Here is a 12,142-nt window from a genome sequence, read left to right as displayed (position 1 = left end):
TATTATCATTATTGCTGCTGGTATTATACTTTTATTATTAGAAATTCCAGAAATACAAATGAGTTCCAAGTTTCCTGTTCCTGTAGCCGCAGCAGGAAAGGGGATTGTCCATCTTCCTCCTAGGAACTATGTACATTTTCTACACCTATCCACTTGGGACCATATCTCCCCAGTCTTTGAAGACCCACCCTCTTACCTTACAACTTGCACATGATCCCCTTTAAGAAACATGTTCCCAACACATTTTGCAATGGTCCCTAAGTATTGCTTAGGCAGGAGCTGCTCTTTCCAAGTTGCATTATTTAAGCTAAGTCTGAAAAGGGAAAGAAATTCATTCCATGAGGTAGTCATTCACTCAACAAATATTCATTGAGCACCTACTGTGTGCAGGGAACTGTTCTAGGTGCTGAGGATACAGCTATGAATGGGGAAGATAAGGTAATTGTTCTTGATGAGCTAATATCATAGCAGGAAGAAACAAGAAACACACAACAAAAATGTCACATTGTGATAAGTACTACTCTGAGAGCTAAAACATGGTGATGTGATAAAAGGGAACTGGGTGACTGGGGTAGGCTGATAAGGAAGTGACACCTATTTCAAGATCTGAATAACAAGAGGGAGCTTGGGGAAATAACTTTCCAAGCAGACAGAGTGGTCAGTGTAAACCTCCTAAAGCTTGGCTTTTTCAAAGTACAAGGAAGCCAGGGTGGCTGGAATTGTAAGCAGGGCAGAAGGATGTAAGATAAGGTTAGCCAGGTCATCAGGGCCCAATCATGAGGACTTTCTAGGTCAGTGCTGTAGACTGAATCCTGTCCACCTCAAGAAGACATGTTCAAGTCCTAAGCCCCAGTACCTGTGAATGGGACTTGACTGGGAAATAGGGTCTTTGCAGATGTAATCAAGTTAAGATGAGGCCACACTGGGTTAGAGTGGGCCTTAATACCAATTCCTTGTGTCCTTATAAGAAGAGGGGAATCTTAACACTGACACACAGGTAGAATGCCATATGGCAATGGAGGCAGAGATCGGAGTGATACATCTACAATCAACCGATAGGTCTACAATCAAGGAACACCAAGGACTGCAGGCAACCACTAGAAGCTCAGAAGAGTCAAGAACCTTCAGAACCACTAGAACCTTCAGAGAGAGCATGTCCCTGCCAGTGTCTTGATTTTGGACTTCTGGCCTCCAGAACTCTTGTTTCAAGCCACACAGTTTGTTATAGCAGCCTGAGTAAATAAATACAGTCAGATTAAAGAGTTTGGATTTTATTCTAAGAGGTATGGAAAGAATTAGAGCATTTTAAGCAGAGAAAGACACATCCTAAAGTTAAATATGGCTGCTATACAGAGAATAGATGGAGGGGTACAAAAATAGAGACAAGAACACTAGTAAGGAGGTTATCATATGGTGCAGGCAAGAGGCATAGGTGGCTGAACTAGGGTAAAAGTAGTGAAGACAAATAATTGGTTGGATTCAGGTGCATTTTGGAATTGAAATTGACGTGATGGGAGAGAGAACACGCAAAAGCAAAGATAACTTCCAGATTTATTGACATAAACTTTGTTTTGATGATATGTTTCTATTACATTAGTTTAAAATATTAGCATTTTACTTGTTGCAAATTTAGTTAACTTTGAGGAAGACTCACTTGTCTCTAAGATTCTAAATATTCCTCCTCTACTACTCAAGCAGTAAGCCTGCAAAATACCACACAACAGGTTCTATGTAGAACTTCTGGGAGAAGACATGAAAAGAAGCTGAGCATCCACATTTTCTCATCTGGGAAACGGACACTGAGAACTGACATGATTTCATGTTGCCCAGCAAACTGCAGCAGAGTGAAGAGAACACAGCCTCAGAGAGGCTGGAGTTCTAACCCGGGTCCTGCCCCCAGTTCCTGCGGGACTCCGAGGAAACCACTCAAAACTTCTGGGCTTCATCTTCCGAATGAGGGTGTGTGCCTGCCAAGTTGCTTCAGTCGTGTCCAATTCGTTGTGACCCTATGGACTGTAGCCTGTCAGACTCCTCTGTCCATGGGATTCTCCAGGCAAGAATTCTGGAGTGGATTGCCATGCCCTTCTCCAGGGGATCTTCCCAACGCAGGGATAGAACTTGCATCTCTTACGTCTCCTGCGTTGGCAGGCAGGTTCTTTACCACTAGCACCACCTGGGAAGCCCTAAATGAGGACAGGGTTGTTGGGTTGATTTATTTATTTTTGGCTGTACCACACAGCATGCGGGATCTTCATTCTCCTGACCAGAGATTGAACTCATGCCCCCTGCAATGGAAGTACGGAGTCTTAACCACTGGATTTCCAGGGAAGTCCAGGTTGTTGGTTTCTAAGTTCTCTTTCAACTCATAATGTTATTTATGTACCTTGCATTAGACCACTTCTGAAAACAAAGAGTTTGAGATAAAACCAGTGTCAGTGCCATATTTTGAATGTTGATTAGAAGAAATGTGACATTCTAAATTTCTCTGGAGCTTTGCTTCTGGGAATATAGAAAACTATGTTATTTGGATCAACTGAAAACAACTACTAACAGTGGATAAAATATAAAATTAGTAAAAGTAGGAGGGGCTAACAATATATAATATAAAGAATAATTGGGCCCAAATACAGGTGAAATCTAGGCCTTGGAATTGCCATAGAGCTCAGGGTTCACCCAAAGGGTTAAAACCTCTGGATAAGGGTAAGCCAGCGGTAAGCTTGTCCTGTTTTACCACACCCACACCTGACTCTCAGGAAAGTTGCCTTGACACACGGGAGGGGGTGTGCAGAATCCCTGGGAAGATATTGCCACAAGCTAGAGCTCATATAGGTTTGCAGCCCAAATTCACAAGACTTGGGTCACCAAGAAAACTTTAGGCTGTGAAGTTAGTTTGAAAATTACCCAATCTGGCAATGCTCCCAGATTACCAGAAAAAACAAACTCAAATCATCTCTGGAGAAATGTCTCCAAGAAGTCTCCAAAATAATTTTTCAAAGTCAATGAATAACACAGCTCAAACACACAAGAAAGCAAGGAACCAAGCAAGAAGGAGCAATAAAAACACACAGCAATCAAACTCTAGAAATACTTGAGATATTTCAATTATCAGACTGAGATCATAAAAGCAATCCTGATATTCTATATAAAGATATAAAAAACAAGTTTGAAGATATGTCTGGAGAACAGAAAACTATAAAAATAACAGCAAAACTACAAAAGAACCAAATTGAACTTCTATACAATAACTAAAATTAAAGACTAAATAAACAGACCTAACAGCATACTAAACATAGCTTCCAGGTGACTCACGGGTAAAACTCCACCCGCCAAGCAGGAGACATGGTTTCAGTCTGTGGGTCGGGAAGGTCCCCTGGAGAAGGAAATGACAACCTGTTGCAGTATTCTTGCCCGGGAAACCCCATGGACAGAGGAGCCTGGGGGGATATAGTCCATGGGGTCACAAAGAGTTGGACATGGCTTAGCGACTAAACAACAACAACAAATATAGCTAAAGAATGAATTAGTGAGCCAGAAGATATGTCAGAAGAAATTCATTAAAAAGTAGAAAAATGCATAAAAACTATGGAAGGAAGGTTAACAGACAAGGCAAATATAGACATTTTAATGTTAGAGTTTCAGAAAGGATGGAACAGAAGTTACATTTGAAAAGATAATGGCTTAGAATTTTCCAGAGCTGATGAAAATTCTAATACACAGATTCACGAAGTCCAACAAATTCTAAACACGATAAATAAAAAAGAAATCCACAGGTAGACACAACAGAATAGTGTCCATATTTTTTCTGGGTCTGATTGTAGATTTCTAGGTTTTTATTTCCTTGCAGCACATTGAAGATATTATTCTGTTTATCTCCTGGGGTACATTGTTGTAAAGAATGTATCCATCAGCTATCCATCTGACTTACTGGAGCATTCCCTCAAATAAGGTTTTGTATTTTTAAGCTAATTTTAAGATTTTTTTTCTTTTTCTGCAAAATTCTACAATTTCATTCTGTTGTGTCTACCTATGGACACAACATAGTCAGATGGATAGTCAGATGGATACATTCTTCACAACAATGTACCCCAGAAGATAAACAGAATAATATCTTCAATGTGCTGCAAGGAAATAAAAACCTAGAAATCTACAATCAGACCCAGAAAAAATATTTTTTTCCAAAAGTGAAGATGAACTAAAGGTAATTTTAGATAACAGAAGCTAAGAGAATTCCTCACTAGAGGATCTAAAAAAGAGATTTCTAAAAGACGTACTACAGGCAAATGGAAAGTGATTTGGGGTAGGATGTATGATATGTAAGAAGGAATGAAGAATTTTTGAGTGGTAGGTAAGCAAGTGATTCTAAATGAAAATGACTCTACAAAACAAAAATTATTGTTTTAAGGGGATTAAGAAACAAAAAATAATTAAGATGTATGTTGACAATAATATTCAAATATGGTGATAAATCGAGTTAAAAGTATTCTAAGGTCCTTGTGTTATCTGGGAAGAAGCAAATGTAATATTAACTTTAGAAAACTCTACTATGTAAGCATGCTGTAATTTCTAGAGCAATCAGTAATATACTAGAAAACACAGTGCTTAAACTTCAAGGAGTAGAAAAGAAAGAATTATATACTTAAACATCCAAAAGAAGGAAGGAAGACAGGTAAAAGGAACACAGAATGAGTGGGATGAATAGAATACACAAAATACCGATTTAAACCCAAAATTTTCAAGAATTACTTTAAATATAAATGGACTAAATGTCTAGTTAAAAGATAAAGATGATTACACTGAACGCTATGGATTAAAATGTGTCTCCCCACAAAAGATGTTAGAATCCTAACCCCCAGCACCTGTGAATGTGATCTTATTGGGAAATAGGGTCTTTGCAGATGATCAAGTTCAGATGAGCTCATTAGATTGGGCCCTAATTTAGTATGACTGTGTCCTTATAAAAGGGGGAAATTCGGGCACAGAGACAAACATGCACAGAGGGAAGACAATCCACAGCCAAAGAACACCAGAGGCCCCCAGGAGCTAGGAGAGAGACCTGCAAAAGGTCCTCCCTACCAGCCCTCGGGAAGAGCCAACCTGGCCGACCCTGATCTGATTTCCAGCCTGCAGAACAGCGAGTCAATAAGTTTCTACTGTTCCATCAACAAACGAATAGATAATGAAGATGTGGTACCCAATGGAATATTATTCAGATTAAAATAATGCCTTTTGCAGCAACACGGATGGACCTAGAGATTATCGTACTAAGTGAAGTAAGTCAGACAGAGAAAGACAATATATACATGTATTCTACCCAGGGATTGAACCAAGGTCTCCTTTGTCTCCTGCACTGCAGGCATATTCTTTACCTGCTGAGCCTTCTGGAGGAGGAAATGGCAATCGACTCCAGTATTGCTGCCTGAAAAATCCCATGGACAGAGTAGCCTGGTGGGTTACAGTCCAAAAGGGTCACAAAGAGTTGGATATGACTGAGCGACTAAGCACAACAACAACATTATAACATAATGTTGTTATATATAATATTATATATACAATTACAATATATATGCTATTATATAATATTATAACTATATTATATAATGTAGAATAAATATTTTCTTATATATGAAAGAATACATATATATGTCACTGATTCAGTTTCCTCTATACCTGAAACTAACACAACATTGTAAATCAACTATATTTCAATTAAAAATAAAATTTTCGTAAAATTTTGTATTTTTTAAGTCACCCAGTTTGTTGTATTTTGTTACAGGAGCCCTAGGAAACTAATATACTAGGTTCTATTTTTTTTAATCATGTTTTCCCTCCCTTCACTTTTTAATCATGTTTTCCTCTCTGACTCCTTTGGAGGATAGCTTTGTCCACATCCCTGCCCATAGCTTTCCCTGGGGACACATTGCTCATTTAGGTTCGCTCTATTTCTTTACACAAAACTCCCTCAGGGTTCTGCAGCGATGCAGGAAGCGGGGTTGGGGAAAACTGAATGCCTCACCGTGTTTAACCTCAGACTTCAGTCTAGAAAAACTTGCCTGTTGGAAACGCAAATCAGCTCCAACAACAAGAAGTTTGTGGCCAATGACCTAATTCCATTCCGAGGAGTCAGTCTGTCTGAGTCTACCCACACCTTTTTCTTCTTTCCCTTGGAAGAGATTAAACATGCAAGGGATGGAGGGGCCAGTATCCTTTGACCTTGGGACCTGCTTTGGCAATATGCCCCTCAGTCAAATCTGAGATCCCAGTTAACCAATCTTTGCACAAACTTCTCAAGGAAAATAAAATTACCTCAATATGATACACTGCCTGCATAACAATGAAGACAGAAGAGGATGCTCAGAGATGGGAGGGTAATGGTCTAATCTCTTGTGCTTTCCAGGGGAGCAAATGGGATGGGAATAACATGAGGATGCTGGAACTTTCTCCCACCAACTCTGTGTTGGGTTTAGATTCTCCTCTGGGCCCATAGAGGTAGTGAAACTGGTGAAGTGCAACAGGATGGGCGGAGGTGGGGGACATGGTGGTGCTACTATTCTGTCTGGGTGGGACTGAAGAGAATGACTTAAATTCCTCCTGACAGAGGGGATCTGGAGAAGAGACAATGAAGCCAGTACTCCATGAGTTATCACGGGACAGAAGGAAGAAACAGGAAAACAAAAATAACCGTCACTGGCTAAAGCAGAATTCAGAAAAACAGATCCATACATGTGAAATAGTTAATGGAGTGTCCACTCTGTCCTGTGACCCCAACAACCTTTAGTAGAGACCACACACTTCAAGGAATGTAAATTGCTATGACTGAGTTTCTTACAAAAACGGGGGAGGCAGCTAAGTTCTATGCATCAGCAGGCATGGGGTCAGCCCTGCAGATAAAAGAGGGGACATGGAACATGCAGTTACAGGCATTCTGTGCATAGCAGAGCTCAGAGCAGTGGTGACATGGAGCAGCTTATATCAGTTCACAAGATATGATTGTTAAATTTTCAGGAATATTGCAAGTTGTTCGCAATATCTGTGTTTAAATGCAGCAATTATTAAAAACTGAAGTGCATGTACTTACAGAATACTAATTAAATAAAATATATTGAAAAAAGGCAACAAGACACTCAAAACTCACCACTTTCTAATTATTTTACTGCCGTATCTGTGTGGAAATACAGTTACAGGAGTGACACTGCAGCATCCTTTACCAGCTCCACGTTCTGGAACATTACATTTTTGCCTCGAAATTGGCCATGTTGGGAACATTTACACCTTAGAAATTGGCAAATAGGGCTGGATTTACTGTTTTGTTGACTCACAGGTTTAAGAAAGTAATGGAGAAAATACTTAAAATGCAAATTAAACTTAGTGTGCCCTGTCTGTAGCCATTACACAGTGCACAGCATGAAAACAAACACTTTTTGTTTTCACCAACTGGTATCCGATTCAGCAAAGTCAATCACATCCTTGACAAATGAGTGAAACTTAAACACACAGCTTCATTGTTTACATTTCTATTACTCCTCAAAATAAGTGACAATACCAACTAACATTCATTTCTGAGTTACACTCAAAATGCTGATCAGAAAACATTCACCAGGTACTGCTGCCCCTGACCCAACTGCTGAGCCTCACCTCTGATCACTGCTCAGCCCTAGGGTGGGGGTGGAGATGTCACAGAAAAACCACAGGAGAGACGGTCCCTGCCCTAGGTGCTGCACACTGTTCAGCCCAAGGGAATGCCCCCTGCCTTGTGCCCATGTAGTCATTTCTCTCATGGCTGCAGGTGTACATCATACACACCATCAAGCAGGTGAGGGACAGGAAGTAGGCACAGCAGGAGTTAGATGTTGATTCTTCCCTTCTATACTATTAGACTACATTTAGTGTTCATAACTATTACTCTCAAGGCAATACAAGATCTGGATAATCAAAGAAGCACTGAAACCCATTCAGTGTTTACAACGAAAACACATTTTAGAAAAAGGCTTTAAAGAATTTTGTTGAAATAAACAAAATCCTTTCTACTTTCAGCTTGAGCATTCTCTTAATTGAGATTTCTGGGAATTTGACATCCTTGTTACAGTGTCAAGAACACACACTTTTTCAGTGGGGAAAAGGATGACAATAAAAAGGAGGAAAAAAACCAAATGTTGCACTTACCCATGTTCTTTAGAAAATTACTTTCTTTATTATTTTCCAGTTAATGGAAGACTGTCCTTTAAATTCTTAGCAGAGATTGCTAGTTCTTCCCAAATGCCCATGCCCCTTTCTTCATTAATTAATGAGATCCCTGAATTTCAGCTCATCACCTTGTCACTCAGCACTACATTTTGTCACTGCCTGTGGAGCTAAGTGTCGCCAAGTGACTCAGTGAGTTCTGGCCAGTGAGTTCAAGCGTGAGGGTTGTATGCAATTTTGAAGCTTTCATCCTTAAAGAGGAACAGTGTGCCCTCCGCTACCTCTGTCCCCATTCTGCTGGCTGGACTAGTCGGCTTGTGGGACCTGGAGGAGCATGAAGTAGAGACTGTGTCTTAGGATAGCATGGCTATGGTCGCCTCAGTCCTGCGACCCCATGGACTGTAGCCCGCCTGGCTCCCCTGTCCATGGGATTTTCCAGGCAAGAACCCTGGAGTGGGTTGCTGTGCACTCCTTCAGAGGATCTTCCTGAACCAGGAATTAAACCCACGGCTATTACATCTCTTGCATTGGCAGGTAGGTTCTTTACCTCTAAGCACCACTTGGGGAGCCCATTAGGATAGCAAAGCAACAGTATGACAGAAGCCTGGGTCCGCAACACCAAGGAAGCATCAGATCAGCCCCAGATGGCCTTCCCAGACAGTAACATGAGAGAGAAATTAGTTTCTACCATCCTTAAGCCACTGTGCTTCACTCTTTGTTACAGCAGCTGAATTTGTTTTTAATATTTTGGGGATGATGTTCTTTCTACATGCTACACTTTTCTCAGCTTGTTAAACAGAACAAAGTAATCTACTCTTTTTTGAATCAGGAAACATAATATTATTCTGAACAATAATGCAAAGAGATTGCTGAGGGTCTAGAGTGCTCCTGACCTGACAGTTATGTGGCCTCAGACTGCAAGGAGTGGTTAATTCATGCTTAATTCCTGCCACTTTGCTGACTCCTCTCACTATTGAACTATCAAGGATATACAAGAAGTATATATATATATAGTGCTTAGGCTCAGAGACTCAAATGTAGAAAGTGTTCAGTGTTACTTATGACTATTATAGCTATTAGTATTGATTATTGTTATTGTGTATTGGGGATAAATGGCTATCTTAAAAACCCATCACTTTTTCTACTGCTTAAATTATAAAGACACAGAAGCTGAAAATTCTGCTATGTGGAACCATTATAATCAGCTATGTTTACAGAATGGAAGCTAGGATTTGTCCCTGGAGCAGACCCTCTCTCTTTATCTTCTTAAAAAGCCCTCTATGGTCTCCTTAGTCATGAAATGTAAGGAAAGCCTACCTGTCGGCCTTGGGGAGTCTCTGAGCTGACAACCTAAATCAACAGCAGATTCTTCAAACTGAGGTGTAAATGTTCTATTTGATAACGAGGAAGGTTGTTTTTTCATGGCTCTTAAGGAGAAATTATGATGTTAAGAGGTTTTTCCTTCCTTTGACGGAGATGAGAAGGGGGCAATAAGGCTATAAAATGATGCTCTCACAGTAGTGAGCATGGCCCAGCAAAGTGGCTGCAGGCTAAGGCCAAGAGACATAGCCAGATGGGCCCTGGGACGAGGGCTGACCCATGAACTCTGGAGCACTAACATCTGACCGCTAGTTAGACTCTTCCTTTTCTGTCTGTAATTTACTCATGTTATTCTCAAGACACAGAGAGAGGGTTAAATGTCACAGCCTGTGTTCAGCTGTGCTTGAGTCTCAAAGGGAGAGGCTTGTCCTCATACTTGGACCTGAGAGATTTTCCATGTCTGCTGGGACACAGAGGTGGTTGACTGAGCCGCTTGGGACAGCACTAGGCAGGAAGTGGCAAATGTCAGTGAATACAAACCGGTGATACAGTCGCTACAACAAGGCCTCCTCAGACTCTCCTGGGGAAAAGCCTGTCAAAGGCTCAACAATTGTCATCTTATGATAATATTGCTAACATAAATATATCATGATAATGTACTGATATAATAAAAGTTATATTATTTATTATTTTATAGCATTGATAATATTATTGTTCTAAATTATTAATATGAAACCATATAATTATACTTTCAGTATCCAGCTGTGTATGCTATCTTCCCCAAATATCTTCCCCTTTAAATCGAAGGCTATTAAACTGCGATAATCAAGCTTGTAAGAAATATGTCTACAACAAAGGTAAATAGACTCTGAGGGAGGGTTTGGAAGCGTTTTCTTAGTAATAAAGTACAAGATCTTTAAGGGTAGACCAAGTAATATCTTATTTCACTTGCTCAGGAGTTTTTTATTTTTAACAACTCTGGCTCCCCAACTGTATCCCAGATAGTTAAATTCGCCAAAATGAGTGGCCATTCGGTAACTGAAATCAAACTGTACAGTTTCCTTGTTGAATTCTCCACAATTAAAACCATTTTGTTAATGGTAAAATGGGGCTTCAGGGTCGAAGAAATTGCCAAAATAAAATCGGAGAGACTTAACAGGTTGCTAACTTTATTTTGCCAAGTAAGGGCATTTTTTTTTTAAGATTACCAAACCCTTGCAACATACGGCACTTTATAAACTTTTAACAACAAAATAGCAAGAAGCAGATACTTCAGAATAAAAGATGTTCCTTTAGTCTGTGAGGACTTTTAGATATCTTTCTCCTGTCACCATCAACGGGTCAGGACTTCATGCAGACTGGCACCTGGTTTGGAGCTGTTTTTCTAGAACATGAAGCCCATGGCGTGGGGAGCTATCTGGGAGCTGCTGGCCTGAAATAATTCCCACAATTCCTTCAAACATATGGGAGATGGACTAAAGGAAGAGCAGTGGCCAGTTATCCCCCAAAAAGAGATCTTATGAGGCATGGGAGATTTTATGAGACTTCCCTGGTGGCTCAGACAGTAAAGCGTCTACAATACGGGAGACCCGGGTTCAATCCCTGGGTCGGGAAGATCCCCTGGAGAAGGAAATGGCAATCCACTCCAGTACTATTGCCTGGAAAATCCCATAGACAGAGGAGCCTGGTAGGCTACAGTCTATGGGGTCGCTGAGAGTCGGACACGCCTGAGCGACTTCACTTCACTTCACTTCATGAGGCATGGGAGTCAGATTCACCTGCTGTGTGTCAGCTAAGTGTCCCCAAAACTTTCTTCCTGCCCTGAGTTGTCCCTGAGCATTGGGAGCACTGAAAACTGCCCTTTTCAAGATACGGGAAAACTGCAAAGTTGGGCTCATTCCACAGAGTGAATTTCCATTTTTCCTGGCCGCGTAAATGCTGTGTCTGTCGGTAATTTTCATTCTTGGGTCACAGCTCCCAGGGGAGCCGGAGAAAGGGCAAATAGGAGAGAAACGTTTTCTGTGTGTTTCTTCAGTTCCTAGATTCCCTCCCTGGGTCTAGCATGCAGAAGGGCTACCCTGCTCCAGCCCTCCAGGTGCCATTCCCAGACCCCAGCAACTGTACAGGTAGCTGAGCAAAGAGGCCTGCCCTGGGCCAGCTTCAGAGACACAGTTCTGGAACTGGCGTGTCCATGAGAAAAAGGAAGCTCTCTTTGTTAGGAAAAGAACCAGTGATGGAAGACTTTGCTGCAAGAGCTGGCCGAGTAAAAGCTTCTTTTACTAAAACCAGTGACCCCCAAAAAACTTTGAGTCACCTTCCCCCTACCCCACTGCACCTATTTCTCAGCAGTTGGAAGAACTATGGAGAGCCAAAGGGACAGAGGTTGAATTCATGACCGATCCTTCCGGAAGCTTTGTCTTTCTGCTGACCAGAAATAATTTCCATACATTTTCCTAAATATATGAGAGTTAATTGCCAATCTGCATCTTGGTTTGAGTATTCAGATCTCAAGATGGAAACATAAGCCCTTTATTTCAAGAAAAATAGACAAAGGAAAATGTCTGAAGCTCATTTTCTAATGCCCACAAGGCTCATGGAAAACAACTCAGTGGTCTTTCTTCTCTAGCAGACTCTTCACAAACAT

This window comes from Capricornis sumatraensis, chromosome 13, assembly GCF_032405125.1.
Source record: "Capricornis sumatraensis isolate serow.1 chromosome 13, serow.2, whole genome shotgun sequence".
In the NCBI taxonomy this organism is placed as follows: domain Eukaryota; kingdom Metazoa; phylum Chordata; class Mammalia; order Artiodactyla; family Bovidae; genus Capricornis; species Capricornis sumatraensis.
This window is presented reverse-complemented; position numbering follows the sequence as displayed.